Below are 22,576 nucleotides of genomic sequence, written 5' to 3'. Positions count from 1 at the left end.
ATGCATTGTACAAGTCGAAAATACTTAATACAAGAAAATGCATTAAACGTTGAAAATAAGTAGTAGTTTTGCAAGCATAAATTGAAAATGCTTAGTGTAATAATATTTGTTATACCAATGAAATGCAAAAATACTTAATACAAGAAAATGTATTAAACGTTGAATAAGTAGTGATTTTGCAAGTACAAATTGAAAATATTTTGTGTAATAATATTTGTTATACCAATGAAATGCATTGACAAATCAAAACTACTTAATACAAGAAAATGCATTAAACGTTGAAAATAAGTAGTAGTTTTGCAATGTACAAATTGAAAATGCTTAGATGGATTGTACAAATGGAAAATACAAGAAAATGCATTACATGTTGAATTAGTAGTAGTATAAATTGAAAATGCTTAGTGTAATAATATTTGTTTTACCAATGAAATCCCCCAACAAAAAGCAGTAGTCTTTGCAAATAAAATAGTGTTTCCGCCCGGGGTCGAACCGGGGACCTTTCGCGTGTGAGGCGAACGTGATAACCACTACACTACGGAAACCCACATAGAAGCTAGAGGCGGAATGCGGGCCTTTCAAGCTGTCCGCGGGGCAGCGTCGACCCGCTCTCTCCTACGTCACTGATCAGCCTTGTCTTCCTCACACACACACAGTCAGTGTTGGCGCCAAAACGCGCCATGATGCACGACTCCTCGAGGGAGCGTCAGCGAACGGCCGGCAAACCACGCCAGTAAGACGATAGAACTTCTTACCTAGAGCCCGCTTTTGCATTTAAAATCATTAGTGTGTGGGGCTAATTTTAACACGATTCCGATTATTTTGGGCCCAACTGACGAATGTCTTTTTGTTTTTGGCGGGCTGTCGAACTAACTCAAATAATATTTGTTTTACCAATGAAATGCATTGTACAAATCAAAACTACTTAATACAAGAAAATGCATTAAACGGTGAAAATAAGTAGTAGTTTTGCAAGTGCAAATTGAAAATATTTTGTGTAATAATATTTGTTATACCAATGAAATGCATTGTACAAATCAAAACCACTTAATGCAAGAAAATGCATTAAACGGTGAAATATTTGTTATACCAATGAAATGCATTGTACAAATCAAAACTACTTAATGCAAGAAAATGCATTAAACGGTGAAAATAAGTAGTAGTTTTGCAAGTACAGATTGAAAATATTTTGTGTAATAGACACTTCACCCACCTTTGCCTGTGTGTGTGGATGTAATTATGTGAAGCACTTTGGGGTCAATGCAAGTTGACTAAAAATGTGCTATATAAATAAAGAAATTATAATTATAATTATTAATTAATAATATTTGTTATACCAATGTTGTGAGGCGAAATCTCCAGCAAACACTGATCAATATTTATCAATAATATCGACAAGTAGAATTTGACTTCCATAAGGTAGATCTTTCCCTACAATCATCAGGTTATTCAAGTTCAAGTGAGTTTATTGTCATGTGTCCCTGTATAGGACAATGAAATTCTTGCTTTGCTTCAGCACACAGAACATAGTAGGCATTTACTACAGAACAGATCAATGTGTCCATATACCATGATATAAATATATACACACATGAATAAATAAACTGGTAAAGTGCAAATAACAGAAAATGGTTACTAATAATCAGAGTTTTGTCCGAGCCAGGTATAATAGCCCGATGGCTGTGGGGAAGTAGCTATTCCTGAACCTGGTTGTTACAGTCTTCAGGCTCCTGTACCTACTACCTGAAGGTAGCAGGGAGATGAGTGTGTGGCCAGGATGGTGTGGGTCTTTGATGATACTGCCAGCCTTTTTGAGGCAGCGACTGCGATAAATTCCCTCGATGGAAGGAAAGTCAGAGCCGATGATGAACTGGGCAGTGTTTACTACTTTTATTCAATTCAATTCAATTTAAAAACGTTATTGACATGATAAAAAAACTGTTATATTGCCAAAGTATAAAACACGACATACATATTTAAAATGCATAAGTATAAATACAAATATACAGTGCATGGATAGATATGTCCATGTACATAAACTCGCAATAGGCCTATAGCCCTTTATTGATTGCTACACGTTCTTGCAGCTGTAAGGGCAGGTTATTAAACACGACAACCTCAAATAAGCTCTGAACTACAATAGACTTATTATTATTAGTTTTGCACTACTATTGTTTTATTTTTTTGAGCATGGGTGTGTTTATATATATATTGTTATACTTCATATAATGTCAACAGTTACTTACTTATAGGTTCAACCATTGCCACAGATCACAGTTCTGTGGGCTCAAGTCTCAGTCCAGCAACCTTGGAATTGGACTTCACAGCAATGCTGAAGGGAATATTGCTTCATCGAATGTGCTAATACATAGAAACATAGAAAATAGGTGCAGGAGTAGGCCATTCGACCCTTCGAGCCTGCACCGCCATTCGACCTATGGCTGATCATCCAACTCAGTATCCTGTACATGCCTTCTCTCCATACCCCCTGATCCCTTTAGCCACAAGGGCCACATCTAACTCCCTCTTAAATATAGCCAATGAACTGTGGCCTCAACTACCTTCTGTGGCTTAGAATTCCAGAGATTCACCACTCTCTGTGTGAAAAATGTTTTCCTCATCTCGGTCCTTAAAGATTTCCTTCTTATCCTTAAACTGTGACCCCTTGTTCTGGGCTTCCCCAACATCGGGAACAATCTTCCTGCATCTAGCCTGTCTAACCTCTTAAGAATTTTGTAAGTTTCTATAAGATCCCCCCTCAATCTTCTAAATTCTAGCGAGTACAAGCCGAGTCTATCCAGTCTTTCTTCATATGAAAGTCCTGACATTCCAGGAATCAGTCTGGTGAACCATCTCTGTACACCCTCTACGGCAAGAATGTCTTTCCTCAGATTAGGAGACCAAAACTGTACGCAATACTCCAGGTGTGGTCTCACCAAGACCCTGTACAACTGCAGTAGAACCTCCCTGCTCCTATACTCAAATCCTTTTGCTATGAATGCTAACATACCATTCGCCTTCTTCACTGCCTGCTGCACCTGCATGACTGGTGTACCATGACACCCAGGTCTCGTTGCATCTCCCCCTTTCCTAATCGGCCACCATTCAGATAATGTATAAATACAAGTATACAGTGCATGGATAGATATGTCCATGTACATAAACTCGCAATAGGCCTATAGCCCTTTATTGATTGCTACACGTTCTTGCAGCTGTAAGGGCAGGTTATTAAACACGACAACCTCAAATAAGCTCTGAACTACAATAACTTATTATTATTAGTTTTGCACTACTATTGTTTTATTTTTTGAGCATGTGTGTGTGTGTGTATATATATATTGTTATACTTCATATAATGTCAACAGTTACTTACTTAAAGGTTCAACAATTGCAACAGATCACAGTTCTGTGGGCTCAAGTCTCAGTCCAGCAACCTTGGAATTCAACTTCACAGCAATGCTGAAGGGAATATTGCTTCATCAAATGTTCTAATTAGTTTATATAATATTAAACAAAGGTCTCCTGCACCCTATAATGGAAACACTATGCTGGAGTAACTCTGCATGTCTGACTATATTCAAAGTCTGAAGAAGGGTCCTGACCCAAAATGTCACCTGTCCATTCTCTGCAGAGAAGCTGCCCAACCCACTGAGCTATTCCAGCATTTTGTGTCAATCTCTGGTCCTAGACTCCCCCACTAGTGGAAACATCCTCTCCACATCCACTCTATCCAGGCCTGTGGAATTCATTGCCACAGAAGGCTGTGGAGGGCAAGTCAATGGATATTTTTAAGGCATAAATAGATTTTTGATTAGTACGGGTGTCAGGGGTTATGGGGAGAAGGCAGGAGAATGGGGTTAGAAGGGAGAGATTGATCAATCATGATTGAATGGCGGAGTAGAGTTGATGGGCCGAATGACCTAATTCTTGTACTGTACTTGTGCATATGACAATGAACTTGATTTATCTTGACATGACCTACTTTGCTTCAAGGAGAACAATCCCAGTTTCTCTAGCCAAACATTGTAACTGTAATGTGGAATACCGGTAAATTATTTTGCATTTGACTTCAAATAAAATATTATAATTGTTCACTCTACATGAGACTTGCTTCACATTACCTCTGAATTTTTGCTCACTGAAAAATGCTTGCTCAAGAACCAATACTACCCAATTCAACACTAACCTTTTGAAAGGTATTGCATACGCAATTGAGAAATTTGTAGAGCCAGAGGCTCATCTTAGATTACATCCATCAAGGGCCTTCAATCAATATTTCACTTGAAATACAGCACACCCAATAGTACAGCACTTCCTCAGTGATGCACTGAAAGGTTGACCTGAATTATGAGTGGTTTAACTCACAATCTTATAATTCAGAGGTTAGAATGCCTCCCACTGAGCCAAAGCTAACACTGTAGGTCAATGATGAAGAAACAGTGTTTTGTGGCTCTATCGAGTCCTACAGTAGACAAGGGTAGAAAATGAGAAGAGGCATTTATTTGGAAAGTAAACAAAAGCAAAAAAAGTCTCCAGTTCTTCTTTCCAGACTGTAACGCCTGATAGAATGTGTTCAATGGTGGACATTAAGTGAAGGAGAGATCTAATTTGGCTGTGATAGCTTCTCAGTCAGTTCTCAATTGACGCTCAGTGTTTCGGGCCACACATGAAGAAATCATCTTGGGTGATGTGTGGGACAGTAGCCAGGATCTGTGGTACAGACCCTAATAGCAACCACTGTATTTGGGAGTTTACTTGATGGTCAAATTAGGTAAAAGTAACAAAGACTTCCTGTGGGATTTTAAGATAGCTAGTTTTTATTCAATTAAAATTTATCTACACAGTTATACCTGAAAGCTTATTTGTGATGTGTTCTTGCCTGAGGGCAGTTTCTGGAACAGAGGAATCTAACTTTGTACAGAAAATAAGTGAATATCCAAATCTTGTAAAGCACCACCATTAATTTAAGACGCCCCTGTCATTTTCACGGAAACCTTTTCCCATCATTTTCTCACTGATTTTTCTCCTTTCCTGCCCTGAAGGCATTTTATTTTTTTGTTGTTACTGCACGTTGACAGCTAATCCCTATCCTCGAGTTAAAAGGGATATTCTCTTTATATGTGAGAATGCATGGACTGCCTGTAGGAACAGTCATCGTAGACAGTCCCAATCCAAAACGAACCTACTTTGCAGTAAGGGTCACTGGATAGTAATCAGGAACAGGAAACCTGCCTGATTTACCCGTCCCAACCCCGGATACATACACAGATGCCAATTAGGATCAGTCACCTCAACATAGATGAGAATCAAACACGAGACCCTCCAGGCATGGCTCGTCACTCGGTAAACTCAACGAAGCATCGGAGCCGTCATCTATGATGAAGACTAATCCTTTGTTTAAGGTTTATTTTTGTTAAGTAGTTGCAGTGGAAATCCCTCGAGGTAAAACCTGGTTGAACAACAAGTTGATCAGACAATCCCTTAGCCAAGCAGATAATTCTCATAGTCTGTAAGAAGGAGCTGCAGATGCTGTTTTAAATCGAAGGTAAACACAAAATGCTGGAGTAACTAAGTGGGTGAGGCAGCATCTCTGGAGAGAAGGAATGGCCGACGTTTCGGGTCGAGACCCTTCAGAAGAAGAAGAAGGGTCTCGACCCTGAAAAGTCGCCCATTCCTTCTCTCCAGGGATGCTGCCTCACCCGCTGAGTTACTCCAGCATTTTGTGTCTCCCTTCAATTCTCATAGCTGTTGGTTGCTGTTCAAACCTTTTTTCTAACATGGCCACTTGGACTGTATGCTTCCTTAACATTAAATGAATGCTGAGGGAATTTGATGGGGGTTTGTTGATGCAGAGTTTTAAAAGGGCATATAATTAATTTTGTTTAGTCATTGCTTTCCACTTGCGTATTTTTTTCCAAATATTAATTCCAGTCACATAGGTTGAGAATTTTCCTGGTGCCTCACTTGGTTAAGTGGGGTGCTGAGCAATAAAGATCAGATTTGTTTCCCAAACTTTACAGAACGAGTGAATCTCAGCCAAGGCCATCCTACTTGGCCTTGAGTTATGTTGGAGGCAATCAGCCAGATTCCCACTCTTAATAGCTGTCCAGTGATCTGCTGAAAAATGTGTGTATGTCTGCAAGTCTATCACTTGTCTGTCATTCAATACCATTTGAGAAGAGATTTCTTCTGGTTAAATATTATGGAAGCTGAAGTCATTGTCTGATTCAACAGCTAAAGAGCAGTCCTGAACTACTTTCTACCTCATTGGTGACCCTCGGACTATCTTTGATCAGACTTTACTGGCTTTATTCTGCACTAAACGTTATTCCCTTACCATGTATCAGTCCATTGTGAATAGCTCGATTGTAATCATGTATTGTCTTTCCGCTGACTGGTTAGCACGCAACAAAAGCTTTTTATTGTACCTCGGTGCACCTGACAATCAACTAAACTAGTCCCTGTTACCCATCCTGTTCTCTGGACTCTGACAATATCCTTTTGCTTAAAATTTACTGGATTTGATATAACCTTGATGTCACGTTCGATCCCAAGATGACCTAGTCATGGTGTTATAGCTCTGTCCCACCTTCCTCGAGAGCTTTCCAGCTTTCACCCCTATACCACAATCGATCTGAAGAAGGGTCCCAACCCAAAATGTTGCCTGTCTGTTCCCTCCACACATGTTGCCTAACCTGTTGAGTTCTTCCAGCATTTTGTGCTTTGCTTATAGTGACAATAAGTAGTTTTGGTGACAGGATGAGGATCAAGAAAGCCACAAATATTTAATTATCATATGCACCGGATAAAACTGTTATTGTTCTGTTCCCAGTGCATATAACAATTAAACTCTTCACCTTCATGTTATCACCGCAATCACCTATTGTCACTATCACCTGTAACCACCTATTGTCACTGCCTTACCTTCATCCAAACCTTATTGCATTGAAATTGATTTTAACAATGCCTTCCTTGCTACCTCCTCTAAATATCACCTCATCCAAAACCATGCTGACATTGCCCTCATTTCTCACATTTGCCTGTCACCCCTGTGCTACTTGATCTATTTGGGTCCCAATGTAGCAGTGTTTTAATTTTAATTTTAAGTTGATCCTATTTCAGTCATTTCCAATATCAGGAGATTAGATCTGGCCTCTTGATTATTCCCAAACGTAACCTCCCGCAGGTAGCCAAGGGATTTAGCTCTCAATTCCTCGATAAGTCTCTATTTATCCATCTTTCTTACCCCTTTTAAGACCATTCTGACCAAGCTTTTCTCCTTTTATGGCTCAGTCATATTTGGTATAATTGTACGACCCTGAGATGGTTAACTGTGTTCAGTACGTCACAAAGATACAACTTGTTTTCGTGCATGTGTATGTGTGTGTCTTTATTAAATGTGATGTATTATTATGTGATGCTTTATTAAAGATAGCGGAGTCAGGGGATATGGGGAGAAGGCAGGAACGGGGTACTAATTGGGGATGATCAGCCATGATCACATTGATTGGCGGTGCTGGCTCGAAGGGCCGAATGGCCTACTCCTGCACCTATTGTCTATTGTGTGTTCTTTGCAGATATTTTTTATAGATAATCAGGCAATGCACAATCATAAAGCCTTTTCACTTCTACGTTTATATACTGTAGCTATATAGAATTAATCAGTGCATATTTACCCCTGCACAAACAAAATTCCCATACAAAGGTGGGAAAATATCAAAGACAGTATTATACTTAGTATTCCAACTTGAAAATCAGAATAATTCTAAAGCATGAATTTTCAAAGGTTGCTATGCAAGATGACTAGTGACCCTCCCGTTTCAGGTGTCAGCTGTGCCTCACCTGGTAAGAGTTGAGTCAGAAGGTTGGAGGCTCAAATTACACACCAGCAACTTCAGCACAAAATTCCAGGCTGATGCTTTACTGGGGCGTGGAAGGTATGGCCCGACAGAAGTGTTAATTAAAATGTAATAGGTGCCATGGTATCATTTGTAGAGTAGTGGAGCTATCCCTGTTGTCATGCCTATAATTATCTCTCAGTCACAATCCCTAATACAGATTATCTGATCATTATCTGACTTAATTATGGGAGCTTGCTGTGTACAAAATGAATGCAGAATTGCCAAAATTGCAACTTTGACTACACTTCAGAAGTATTTAATTGGTTCTAAAGTACTTTGAAATGCTGAAAAATATGCAAAAGATCTATTCCTTTCAAGAAATTACCTAGACGTGTATAGCCCAGTCCATTTCACAGGCCGGTGTCCCCACCATCAACTCCATCTACATGTCACGCTGCCTTGGGAAAGCAAGCAGCATAATCAAGAACCTTTCTCACACCCCAGTTATTCCTTCTTCTTCAGGCTTCCCTTGGGGTGAAGATGCAAAAGACTGAGAGCATATACCACCAGATTCAGGAACAGCTACTCTTCCCTGTTGCCAGACCACTGAACAGTGCTCCCATAAAATAGGATGTAGTCCCGATCTTCCAACCTACCTCATTGCAAACTTTTCCTTTGTAGGCCTCAGGAGGAATATGTCTGTAAGATTATTGTAAATTAATCTTCGAAACACAGAGGTACCGGCTAATGATAATTTCAAACAAGAAGGAGTGTAGTCATTTACCTCTGATAATCATTGGTAATTTTTACCAAGTATCCTACCATCAACATATTGGGTCAGTCTGAAGAAGGTTCTCGACCCGAAATGTCACCCATTCCTTCCCTCCAAAGATGCTGCCTCACCCGCTGAGTTTCCCCAGATTTTTGTCTACCATCAGCATATTGGGCATCATCTTTGACTAGAAATCCAACTAGGCCAGCCAAATAGATACCATGGCTAAGAGAACAGATGAAAAACAAGTGACTCACCTGCAACTCGAGCCTATCCATGATTCTCTCCTCCTGAGCTAGTTGCTCAGGATTGTGAATGACTTGCTTCCACTGTGGTTTGTGGGTTCTGAGGTAGCTAATGAGGCTAATGTGAGAACTCTTCCACAATTACTTATTGGGCTAATCCCACAGTATCTTCCAAAATTGCAACCCTTAACACCAAAAATAAGGGCAGCAGGCATACGGGAACACCACCACTTGTACATTCCCTCCCTGTTAATGAAGTGCTTTGAGAGGCTGATTATGGCGCAAATCATCTCATACCTCAACAAAAACCTGGACCCACTGCAGTAATGCTCTAATGTTGTATTCTGCAATCTGGTATTTTCCTCTTTACACTACCTGCTGTACTTGTGTATGGTAGACTAAAGTGTTGGAGAAACTCAACAGGTGCAGCAGCATCTATGGAGCGAAGGAAATAGGCAACGGTTTTTTTTCCGGCGCAAAATGTTGCCTATTTCCTTCACTCCATAGAAGCTGCTGCACCCGCTGAGTTTCTCCAGCACTTTTGTCTACCTTCGATTTTCCAGCATCTGCATTTCCTTCTTAAGTACTTGTGTATGACTTGATTGTATTCATGTATAGTATGATTTTATTTGATAGGATATGAACAAACAAAAAGCTTTTCACTGCATCTCTGTACATGTGGAAATAATAGTCCAATAACAATACCAATGTTCACTCTGAATAAAGGATCAGTGAAAATTGTATTAAACACTTTCCTTTCCACACAGCAGATGGTGCTATATATTGACATATATTACCGTACATAAACAAAGAGATGCATTCTGTTCCAGATTTTTGTTGTCCAAAACTTTAAACTTGCAAGCCAAAGATTCCTGACTTAACCAAAACACCTACTCAGGTTATTACTAATGGCAGCAGAACATGAATGCCTTTCAGTGATGATACTTGCAGAGCTTTTAAACGGTTACTCATAGAATTTTAAGCAGAGATTTCTCAAAAATAGTAACAGAGAATTTCACCTTGTGCACAAAACAGTTCAAGGTGTCTTTGGCTTAGTGTGACAGTGGGGAGATTGACTCAACAGTTGGGGAGGCAAATCCAGAGAATGTCCTGGATGGGCCTCAGGAGGAATATGTCTGTAAGATTATTGTAAATTAATCTTCGAAACACAGAGGTACCGGCTAATGATCATTTCAAACAAGAAGGAGTGTAGTCATTTACCTCTGATAATCATTGGTAATTTTTACCAAGTATCCTACCATCAACATATTGGGTCAGTCTGAAGAAGGTTCTCGACCCGAAATGTCACCCATTCCTTCCCTCCAAAGATGCTGCCTCACCCGCTGAGTTTCCCCAGATTTTTGTCTACCATCAACATATTGGGCATCATCTTTGACTAGAAATCCAACTAGGCCAGCCAAATAGATACCATGGCTAAGAGAACAGATGAAACACAAGTGACTCACCTGCAACTTGAGCCTATCCATGATTCTCTCCTCCTGAGCTAGTTGCTCCAGATTGTGAATGACTTGCTTCCACTGTGGTTTGTGGGTTCTGAGGTAGCTAATGAGGCCAATGTGAGAACTCTTCCACAATTACTTACTGGGCTAATCCCACAGTATCTTCCAAAATTGCAACCCTTAACACCAAAAATAAGGGCAGCAGGCATACGGGAACACCACCACTTGTACATTCCCTCCCTGTTAATGAAGTGCTTTGAGAGGCTGATTATGGCGCAAATCATCTCATACCTCAACAAAAACCTGGACCCACTGCAGTTTGCTTACCGCCACAACAGATCAAAGGTGGATGGGATCTCACTGGCTCTGCATTCTGCTCTGGACCACTTGGACAACAAAAACTCATATGTTAGGCTGTTATTCATTGACTACAGCTTGGCATTTAATGCCATCATCCCCTCCAAGCTGGTTACCAAGCTCTCAGATCTGGGTCTCAGCGCATCCCACTTAAATTGGACCCTCGACTTCCTCACTCACAGACCACAGTCTGTCCGTATTGGTGGAAATGTGTCCTCCTCGATAACAATCAGCAGGGGAGCACCTCAAGGCTGCGTGCTCAGACCCCTGCTGTACTCACTCTATACTCATGACTGCGTAGCCGGACAAAGTGCGAGCTCCATCATCAAGTTCGCTGACGATACCACTGTTGTGGGACGTATCACTGATGGGGACGTCAGAGTATAGAAGTGAGATTGACCGATTGACCAAATGGTGCCAGCACAATAACCTGGCTCTCAACACCAGCAAAACCAAGGAACTGATTGTGGACTTCGGAAGGGGTAGGATAGGGACCCACAGTCCCGTTTATATCAACGGGTCGATGGTGGAAAGGTTCAAGAACTTCCAATTCCTGGGCGTGCATATTTCCGAAGATATCTCCTGGTCCCAGTACCCAACACTGTGACTTGGAAATACAAAGCCATACCTTCTTTATCTGAATCCTTAACACTTTTCCCTGCACTCTGGGATTTCCTTCACCACAAGAAGGTGACTTCAAAGCATTATTTTTAAAATGGGATAAACTCATTCTGGTGTAGTTGGTGTGTTCATGAATGGAGAGAATTAAACATGTTATCATGGAAAAATAGTTTATCAATTTGAATGCCAAAAATAAATTACATGCCTTTCCAAACACGTTTATATGGATGAGGTATGCTGTCTTGAATTAGTTCTGCCCCCTGAGCATTGAACTTAATTTGTATGTACATGCATAACCATCCTCATACAACTGAACTGGATGACACTCACTTAAATTATTTTGCAACAATAAATTTTGGAAATTGTTCAAAGTGCAATCACCTGAAAAGAGACATGCTACTGATACAGAAAATTGAAAATTTATCAGTACAGTATATTTACTAAAAGCTATGTTGATTTTGGTACACAAAATGCTGGAGTAACTCAGCGGGACAGGCAGCATCTGGAGAGAAGGAATGGGTGACGTTTCGGGTCGAGACCTATTGATTTTGCTACAACTGGCCATTGGATGTGGGGTCAATTTTTTAGCATAATTTTTCCCCTTCTCCAAAAGATGTAGATCATTTGTTGGTCCGGTTCCTCAAACAGTAGAAAAGACACGATGAACATTGAATTTTCCCATTTCAAATACATGCCCCAATCCCCCCTTTTCACACCTTTCTCCTGCCAACCCATCACCACTGTTCATCAGTCTGAAGAAGGGTTTCGGCCGGAAACGTTGCCTATTTCCTTCGCTCCATAGATGCTGCTGCACCCGCTGAGTTTCTCCAGCATTTTTGTCTATCATGTTCCTTTCTCCTCTTCATTCGTTCCCCTCACAGCCTTCCCTGCCTCGAGTCCTTTATCCCCTTCTTTCCCATCCCCTTCCACCCATGTCCTTCCCTCCGGCTTTACATTTCACTCCTCCTCTTGTGTAGGAAAGAACTGCAGATGCTGGTTTAAATCGAAGGTAGACACAAAATGCTGGAGTAACTCAGCGGGACAGGCAGCATATCTGGAGAGAAGGAATGGTCTCAACGCAAGACGTCAGCCATTCCTTCCCTCCAGAGATGTTGCCACTCCTCCTCTTCCTTAACTGACATCCTTTTTGTTTTCTTTGCAATTCTAGACATGGGGTGGGAGATTGCAACCTTCACCTGGTCCACCCTGTTTCGACTAATGCAATCATCCCGACATGCACAAACAAGATCAAATAGAACAAGTTGACCTGCAACTTTAGGCTGTGCACGCCATACACAAGAAGACTTCCAGACTCTGACACTACCTCCACCCATCTGCTGATCACCTGTATCCTATTACAGCCATGATTTACCTTTCTGTTCCAGCTCCCTCCCCCCTACTCCATCAGTCTGAAGAAGTATCCTGTCCTGAGATGTAATTTGTTCATTTCTCGTCCCAGAAGTTATCTGACACACTGAGTTCCCCTAGCAATTTGTGCTTTGCACTAGATTCCACCATTTGCAGTGTATTGTGTTCTCCAACAGTGCAGTCACTTCAGCACTTTTGCCTGGGGGCTATGCTTTAAATCTGAGCAAAGACAATGTTTCCACCATCAGTTTATTTGTTAACTAGAAGTGGATCAGGTACACTCACACACTCACACACACTTCCAACCAATGACCAGAGTGCATGATAGTATGTAGAAACATGGAACTGCAGACGCTGGTTAATTCACAAGTGCTGGAGTAACTCAACAAGTCAAGCAGCATCTCTGGTGACATTTTGAGTCAAGACCCTTCTCCAGTCTGAAGAAGGGTCTTGACCTGAAACATCACCCATCCATGTTCTACATAGATGCTGCCTGACCTCTTGAGTTACTTCAACACTTTTTGTGCCTTTCAGAGTACACAACACTATGGTTTTGTTGTAACGTCTACCTCAGGGACACTGCCATACCCATACAACGACTGGGATTTAATTCAATGCAATCCCAGACTGTCCACATCTTTATAGCTCACTACAAGATATCAAATGTTGCATTGAGATAGAAGACGAGCAGGTCACATGGTCACTTCACTACTCCTGGGTTTCCACTAACCTTCTCAGTGAGAGTTATCCGAGTGAAAAACAGCATTGATTTTTTTTTTTAGTTTAGCGATACCGAGCGGAAACAGGGTCCACGCCGACCAGCGATCCCCGCACATTAACACTATCCTACACGCACCAGGGACAATTTTTACATTTACCAAACCACTTAATCTACTAACCTGTACGTCTTTGGAATGTGGGATCTCGGAGAAAACCCACGCAGGTCACGGGAGAATGTACAAACTCCGTACAGACAGCACCCGTAATCGGGATCGAACCCGGGTCTCCGGCGCTGCATTCGCTGTAAGGCGGCAACTCTACCGTTGCGCCACCGTGACTGTCCGTACACTTCTGGACCACCTACAGCAGATATCTGAAGGCAAAACCACACCAACACCACTATATTCCATTTGCCTGAATGAATGCAACTCCAGCAATGCTTAAAGCCCAACACTAATCAGGGCGTTGAATCTGCTTGACTGGCATCCCATCACAAATTAAACACTCGTTCTTTCCACCATTGTCATACAGTGATCACAATATCTGCCCTTTGTACAAATAATAATAATAATAATGGATGGGATTTATATAGCGCCTTTCTAATACTCAAGGCGCTTTACATCGCATTATTCATTCACTCCTCAGTCACACTCGGTGGTGGTAAGCTACTTCTGTAGCCACAGCTGCCCTGGGGCAGACTGACGGAAGCGTGGCTGCCATTCTGCGCCTACGGCCCCTCCGACCACCACCAATCACTCACACACATTCACACACAGGCAAAGGTGGGTGAAGTGTCTTGCCCAAGGACACAACGACAGTATGCACTCCAAGCGGGATTCATAGAAACATAGAAATTAGGTGCAGGAGTAGGGCATTCGGCCCTTCGAGCCTGCACCGCTACCTTCCGGTTGCCAGCCGAACACTTAGCCTATTGTGCCATCTGCCGTCGCCATCTGCCGACAAAGCATTACCGTTACTCACCTGGGTTACCCCAGCTGCGGGTTCCGAATCCACAACCTATGAACCCATATCGTTTTTTATAAAGTCCTAATACTGCCAGTTGTAAATTATTAACTGTACACCCATAGATCATGCCGACGTGATCTTGTATAAATCAAAAGAGTAAACTTTATGTCATAAATGACCTTAAATTTTATTCTAACAAGTAGAAAAGCATGTGTTTCTTGTTGCTGAGGTTAGTAAAACTTTATTTAACTATTTTAAAAACAAATTGTGATCTTGCTCTATTTTCCTTCCTGTGCCAAAAAAAAAAGATTTGGCTGCAGGGCAACAAAATAGCTCGATGTGATAAACAGGGCCTTTCATTATGTTGTGTCACAGGTGCTGCTGCAAAACTGGGAGGATCAAAAGAACCGAAATCAATTTTTATGCATTAGCAAATTTCCGAGGCTCAACCCCTGTAATTTACTGACAATAACAAACCAAAATGCATGCAGTTATCTCGGTCGAAACATGTCTTTGTTCCCTTGTGGAACCAGAATTTGACTCACGCTGTGTACTTGGTTAGTTGGGGCAGGGGTTGGGTGCGACAATAAGATTCTGACCCTCTTACTCTGGGGAGAACCAGCCAGGGTTTCTGCACCTGTTCTGTGTCCAGTTGTCACGGATACAGTTGTACACAGCATCCAGAGGACATAAAAGACCTTGGCTTTGAAGTTTCCTGTTATATTTTGCCCAGCATCACATCTGAAAAACCAGTTTTACGTGCGATACGTGCAAACAGCTTTGAAAGAGGCAGCTAGTGAGGGGGAGAAAAGCTGATTCTGCCGCAACATAGAATGTGCATTCCTGAGACTGGGAGGAATGTTTTCATTCTGATGTTTCCAATGTGTGATTTATTATTGCAAACTGAGAAGGAAATGCATACCCTTTTTTTTATTCTCCAGGTTTCTTAGAAAGGCAGTGTTATCACAATAGAATGGCCTAAACCAACCCCGTGTTTGCAGTATTTTGTACACACAACAACACTGGGATGTTGTAATTATACCCAACGGAATACCTTAATTAAAAAAAGTCTCCGAAAAAAACAATACTAATTATTCCTCATAGCTTAATTATTCGTCTCACTTATGTTACCTGAGTTCCCTTCACAAAATAACACACCCATTCATATTGATCAAACTGCTGTTATAAAGCCACTGGACTTTGTATCCCGACTTAGTCATGTTGTTCTTTATGATGGATGAGTTATTAATATCACAATTGAGGCTCACGAAGGTTGAAGACTAAAAACTATTATTAGTTTTTTTTTTAAATACTGTCCTCAATGGCCTGGTTGCCAAAGATGCACTGCCTATTGTGGGAGATTTTTGCCTCTTGCACATCCAAGATTATCATTGTTCCATCACTGGCAGTCATGGCTTCAATTGTCAAACTCCCTGAATTCTACAATCCCATCTCTAACATCTTCTTGGAGTCATAGAGTCATACACCACAGAAACAGGCCCTTCTGCTCAACTCATCCATACCATACCAACCAATATGTCCCATCTAATCTAGTCCTATTTGCCCATGTTTGCCCCATATCCCTCTAATCGTTTTGTGGTCCACGTGCCAGTCCAAATGTCTGAAGGTTATAGAACATGCCTCAACTACTTCCTCTGGCAGTGAATCACAGTGAATGGCCGTGTGGGCTCTAAGGGCTGAATGGCCTACTCCCACACCTCAGCACCTGGGCCAACTCATCATTCACCCAGCCACGGCCGAGTCGGTCAACGAATTGCCGTCAGGAATTTGTCCCTCATATTGACCTTTTCCAGAACTAGGGGTCACAGTTTAAGGATAAGCGGGAAGTCTTTTAGGACCGAGATGAGAAAATCATTTTTTACCCAGAGAGTGGTGAATCTGTGGAATTCTCTGCCACAGAAGGTAGTTGAGGCCAGTTCATTGGCTATATTTAAGAGGGAGTTAGATGTGGCCCTTGTGGCTAAAGGGATCAGGGGGTATGGAGAGAAGGCAGGGATGGGATACTGAGTTGGATGATCAGCCATGATCATATTGAATGGCACTTGCAGGCTCGAAGGGCCGAATGGCCTACTCCTGCACCTATTTTCTATGTTTCTAAGGGCTGAATGGCCTACTCCCACACCTCAGCACCTGGGCCAACTCATCACTCACCCAGCCATGGGCGTGTTGGTCAACGAATTGCCGTCAGGAATTGCCGTCAGGAATTTGTCCCTCATCTTGACCTTTTGTCCCTTATTTCGGAGTGAGAAAGTTGGCAACCCTAGCTCTCACCCAGGCCTGCTTGAGTAATGTTCTGTAAAATACCCTGGGCCTAGAAAAGAATACTCGAAGAAAACAAAACCTTCCAGAAAGAAAAGGAGAAAATTGTGATGAAAACTATAGAAGGAGTTAACAGCTGCTGGTATTACAACCCATCTGGAATTTTCAGTCCAGAAAGCTTTTGAGTTTGTTTGCTGAGAGAAGCAAAAAGCAGACTGCAATGGGCAACAATAGTGTTACTGTCTCTCGCTCTAATAAGTCATCTACAATGATTTCATGTCTTTATTTAGCGGCAGAAAGAACAGAGATAATCATCAGGTCAGTGAATAAGCAGACAAATCAATTTTGGCAAACATGATAAAGCCCAAACAAGAACTCATTTATACTGTGCTTTCACTGATAGTAAACAAATTTATTTACAGCTGAGTGCTACGAAAGAAAAGCTTACAGATTCACCACAGACTAGGTGGTCTTAGCCTGTGCATCACTGTGAATGTCAACAAACTGGGATCATTTAGATCTGTATGCCAATAAATATCCATATTGTGCTGCAAAATGCTTACAGACCTAACCCAATTGGTTGGTGTGAAGATGACATGATTCTGTGTCCCAATCTTTGCTGAATTGGTTACTCTCACCCAGAGCAACAGTTGATGTGGGAGAGAGCGTTAGGAATGAGGGGGTGCTGACAAATTATTTTTTTCCGCTGCTTTGGAGTGAAACATTATGAGACAAGGTTCCAACTCCTGAATACAATCGGTGACCTTCTGGAAAGTGCAGCTGCACTCTTGTCGAGGTGACTCACCACACGGTCGAATATAATGCCATCAAGCACAGTCACACTGCTCTCTGACACTTAACGAGTGGCCACCCACGTAGAGATTGGCCAAATGGGCATCATGATGATCTGTCAATCCATTGTACATGGTGGAGTGCACCATATCTAACAGCAATACCCACGCAGTTATCGGTAGTCACTGCAAAGTGAGCAGAAGGCTTTTCCTGGACCAGGGCAATAAGGTCAAACAATGAACCTCCATTGCTGCAGATAAACTTTTTTTTAATTTTTAATTATTTTATTTCAAAATATACTTTATTCGAGAAATAAATATATACAATGTATGATCCATACAAAACTCCATCCAATATTCTCGGAGGCTTTACATACATTCAATTCAGTTTCCCCATATCACAGATAAACAAACTCATCAGGTGATAACTTCTTCTCAAAGGCCAGCAGCAGAACTCCCAAACCTGAGTTTGTATCGTCTGGACATATTGACATCATCTCATTCTGCACAGAAACATCAAACACCTATCAATATTAAAGGTAGACAAAAATGCTGGCGGGTGAGGCAGCATCTATGGAACGAAGGAATAGGCAATGTTTTGGGTCGAGACCCTTCTTCAGACTGATATCGGGGGGGGGTTGGGGGGGGAGTAAAGGATGCAGACAGTAGGCTTGTGGGAGAGCTGGGAGGGATGGGGAAAGAGGGAGAAAGCAAGGACTATCTGAAATTAGAGAAGTCAATGTTCTCACTGCTGGGGTGTAAACTACCCAAGCAAAATATGAGGTGCTGCTCCTCCAATTTGCGCTGGGACTCACTCTGGCCATGGAGGAGGCCCAGGTCAGATTTGGAATGGGAGGGGGAGTTGAAGTGCTCAGCCACCGGGAGATCAGGTTGGTTATTGCGAACCGAGCGGAGGTGTTGGGCGAAGCGATCGCCGAGCCTGCGCTTGGTCCTGCCGATGTAGAGAACTTCTCCATAGATGCTGCCTCACCCGCTGAGTTCCTCCAGCATCAAATCCGATGATAGACTCTACCGGTTCTACCTATGGTAGATTGCAGTGGTGGAAAGAAAAATAACAGGGTAAAGACTGATATGAATTTTGACATTTTCACTGATCTGGGGACATGTTTAAAGTTTGCCGTGATTTCTCCTACTTCACCTCAATATACTGTATAATACATGTGTTGTATATTTTGTACCCTATATATAAAGTACATTCATTGCACAAACAATTTGAGCACAGTTCATTTAGTGCTATTGTCAATGAATTTATTGGTTGTTTACTCTACACGTTGCATTATCAGGCATTTTGCATTTTGGTTCACTGGAAAACATCTGCTTGTAACATCTGTAATGAGTCAACAAAAATATGCTGGATCCAGTCCTTGTCCGGAGGCAATTTCTGTGGTATTTTCATCTTATCAGTACGACTTTAGATGCAAGCCATTATAAAAATGTATCGATATTTATGATTTTACAAATGTCGATTCATGTTCTTCACCCCATTACACCTAATCTTTTAGAAACATAGAAAATAGGTGCAGGAGTAGGTCATTCGGCTCTTTGAGCCTGCACCGCCATTCAATATGATCATGGCTGATCATCCAACTCAGTATCCTGTACCTGCCTTCTCTCCATACCCCCTGATCCCCTTTAGCCACAAGGGCCACATCTAACTCCCTCTTAAATATAGCCAATGAACTGTGGCCTCAACTACATTCTGTGGCAGAGAATTCCACAGATTCACCACTCTCTGTGTGAAAAATGTTTTTCTCATCTCGGTCCGAAAAGATTTCCCCCTTATCCTTAAACTGTGACCCCTTGTTCTGGACTTCCCCAACATCGGGAGCAATCTTCCTGCATCTAGCCTGTTCAACCCCTTAAGAATTTTGTAAGTTTCTATAAGGTCCCCCCTCAATCTTCTAAATTCTAGCGAGTACAAGCCGAGTCTATCCAGTCTTTCTTCATATGAAAGTCCTGACATCTCAGGAATCAGTCTAGTGAACCTTCTCTGTGCACCCTCTATGACAAGAGGGAGTTCTCTCCCCCCACCCAATCTACTTTCTCTTCCTGCAACCCAGCAGGTCAGGCAGCATGTGGAGAGGGAATGGACAGGCAGCATTTCAGGTCGGGGACTCCCATCAGTTTGAACACTCTCTGTCCATTTGCTCCACAAATACTGCCTGACCTGCTGAGTTCCTCCACAAGCTTAGTGTCATTTTAAAATATTTTATGATGAAGCACTGACTGTTTCATATTGCTCAACCTGTGGAGTGCTTCTGGTTATTGGCTGCAACCTTCCCTCCATTGATGAACTGTACACTGCAAGGGCCAGGAAGCGAGCGGGCAAGATCATCTCTGACCCCTCTCACCCTGGCCACAGACTCTTTGAATCACTTCCCTCTGGAAGGCGACTCCGGACTGTCAAAGCTGCCACAGCCAGACATAAAAACAGCTTTTATCCACGAGTAGTTGCTCTACTCAACAGCCAAAAATCTGTAGCCTCCCTTTGATCTGGTATTTTGTTGGTTCACATGCTTGATCAATGGTGTTTTATCATTAATGTTTTATTATTATTCATGTTTAGTGTTTTCTGAGTCATTCATAACTGTCACCGTATGTCATGTTGTTACTTGTGGGTGGAGCACCAAGGCAAATTCCTTGTATGTGAATACTTGGCCAATAAACTTACTTACTTATTTACTTTCAGAGTTCCTGCATCTGCAGCATTTACTTTGGAACTAAGGTCGCGAATGTACACTGCGATGGATCCAAGGCAAGTATGGGTTCAGCGGCCAAAACAGCACATATATAATCGCAGCACAGCTGCCTTATTTATGAACTCTACTCCTCACACAGTAAAGTCCAACGTACACTCTGCTTCCCAACATGGCGTTAGGTTGCAACATGGTGTTGCACGGTGGCGCAGCGGTGGAATTGCCGCCTTGCAGCGAATGCGGCGCCGGAGACCCGGGTTCGATCCCGACTAGGGGCGCTGTCTGTACGGAGTTTGTACGTTCTCCCCGTGACCTGCGTGGGTTTTCTCCGAGATCTTCGGTTTCCTCCCACACTCCTAAGACGTACAGGTTTGTAGGTTAATTGGCTTGGTAAATGTAAAAAAAAATTGTCCCTAGTGGGTGTAGGATAGTGTTAGTGTGCGGGAATCGCTGGTCGGCACGGACCCGGTGGGCCGAAGGGCCTGTGTCCACACTGTATCTCTAAATTAAACTAAAAACTAAAATTGCCTGTTTCACCTGCACGTTTCCATTCTGCGCCTCCAGCACTTTGTGTATATCTTCGGTATACGCCAGCATCTGCAGTTATTTGTTTCTATCTGTGCCAATAGGTTATCCCTAACACTGACTTATCGTACAAAATGCAACAAGGTTTTATGTGGTCACATATTAACTTCTGTTTAGAAATCATTACATCCACAGATTTTCTCCTCGTCTACCCTGCTACTTCTGTTCTCCAGAAACTCTACAGACTGATCAGACACAACCCCTTCCTCCCAAAAATACCATGTGTCTCTGTCCACCTCTTGTGTGACCCTCGGACTATCCTTTGTTTAAGAAGTAACTGCAGATGCTGGAAAAGTCAAAGGTAGTTAAAATGCTGGAGAAACTCAGCGGGTGAGGCAGCATCTATGTTGGGAAGGAATAGGTGACGTTTCGGGAAGAAGGGTCTCCTTTTCCTTCGCTCCATAGATGCTGCCTCACCCGCTGAGTATCTCCAGCATTTTTATCTACCTCGGACTATCCTTGATCGGACTTTGCTGGCTTTACATTGCACTAAACTTTATTCCCTCTTCATGCTTCTATACTCTGTAAATTGATCGATTGTAATCATGTATTGTCTTTCTGCTGACTGGTGAACAGGCAACAGAAGCATTTCACTGTACCTCGGTACACGTGACAATAAACTAAACTGAACTTTCTAAATATCCTATTGTCACATGCGTTGCAGTGGACGCCAGCACTGTGCAAGCCACAGACGTCAGGCTAACTGGTCTGTCGCTCTCTATGTTTTCACTACTTCCTTATTTAAATAGCTGTGTTACGCTTGCCATCTTCCAGTCCACTCCAGCCGTCCAAGAATCTGGGATGTTCATTACTAATGCGTTCATCATGATCATCATCATCATCATCAACCTTTATTGTCATCTTGCAAAGCAACAATTGTACAATGCAAAATGAGAAGACGTTTCCCAGGGAATACCGGAGCATCGCACATAAAATTTAAACATTTCACACATAATAACAGTAAAAACAATCCAGTCCCTGATGAAACAGTATAAATAGTTAAAAGCAGGTAAAACAGCAACATTAAAATACTGTAAAAACAGTCATTAAAATGTCCAGGGCAGCTGATTTGAGTGGCCAGTGCCAGAGTTCACTCTCTCTGGACAACCCTGGCATGCAGATATCAAGCCTAGCAAACCTCTCTGGCATTAACACCCCGTTGATGTGTCTAAGAAGGAACTGCAGATGCTGGAAAATCGAAGGTAGACAAAAGTACTGGAGAAACTCAGCGGGTTCAGCAGCATCTATGGAGCGAAGGAAATAGGCAACATTTTGGGCCGAAACCCTTCTTCAGACTGACCTCAATACTCCATTGATATCTTCTGTACTGATATTAGGTTTCCCTCATTAGACCACTGGTTCCTCTTAACTACTACGCTCCTCTGTGTGCAGCCATGTCAGCAGCGCGTCAGTTTTTCCAGCTTTTTTTTATTTTTTAGTATGTTTTAAAGTGTGTATTTTGTGTTTCTTCGTGTGTTTTGTGTGGGGGGTGGTGTGGGGGGGTAAGGGGGAAACCGCTTCGGTCGCCTCCTCCATGGAGAGGCGACTTTTTCCAGGTCGCCTCCCCCGTGGCCTAACATCAAGGATCGACGCGGCCTTTCTCGGAGACGCGCCCGGGGCTTCAGCGGCGGGCGCAGCGTGGACTCTCGGCGTGGAGCGGGCGAACCCTCGCTGGAGGGGAGCGCTCCGTTTCGCTGGCCCGGGGCAGCCGGCAGCCTGAAGTCGCAGCCTGAAGCCGCGGTCTGCAGAGCTCCAGCTGGTGCGGCGTCTACAGCCCGGGATCCCTCGTGGGGGACCCGGGGGAAGAAGAAGCCATCACTGCCGGCCCGCGGCCAACTTCTACCGCGGGTGCGGCA

General features: G+C 42.6%; 1 non-coding gene across 1 annotated transcript; it reads right to left on the bottom strand.

Annotated features, from left to right (window-relative positions):
• Nucleotides 1–469: 469 nt before the first annotated feature.
• trnav-cac lies at nucleotides 470–542 on the bottom strand. The gene has a single exon. It is a non-coding gene; the product is annotated as a tRNA-Val (tRNA).
• Nucleotides 543–22,576: the final 22,034 nt, after the last annotated feature.

Source organism: Amblyraja radiata, chromosome X (assembly GCF_010909765.2).
Source record: "Amblyraja radiata isolate CabotCenter1 chromosome X, sAmbRad1.1.pri, whole genome shotgun sequence".
Taxonomy (NCBI): Eukaryota; Metazoa; Chordata; class Chondrichthyes; order Rajiformes; family Rajidae; genus Amblyraja; species Amblyraja radiata.
The sequence above is the reverse complement of the archived record's forward strand: the minus strand, read 5'-3'. Positions and strand labels throughout refer to the sequence as shown.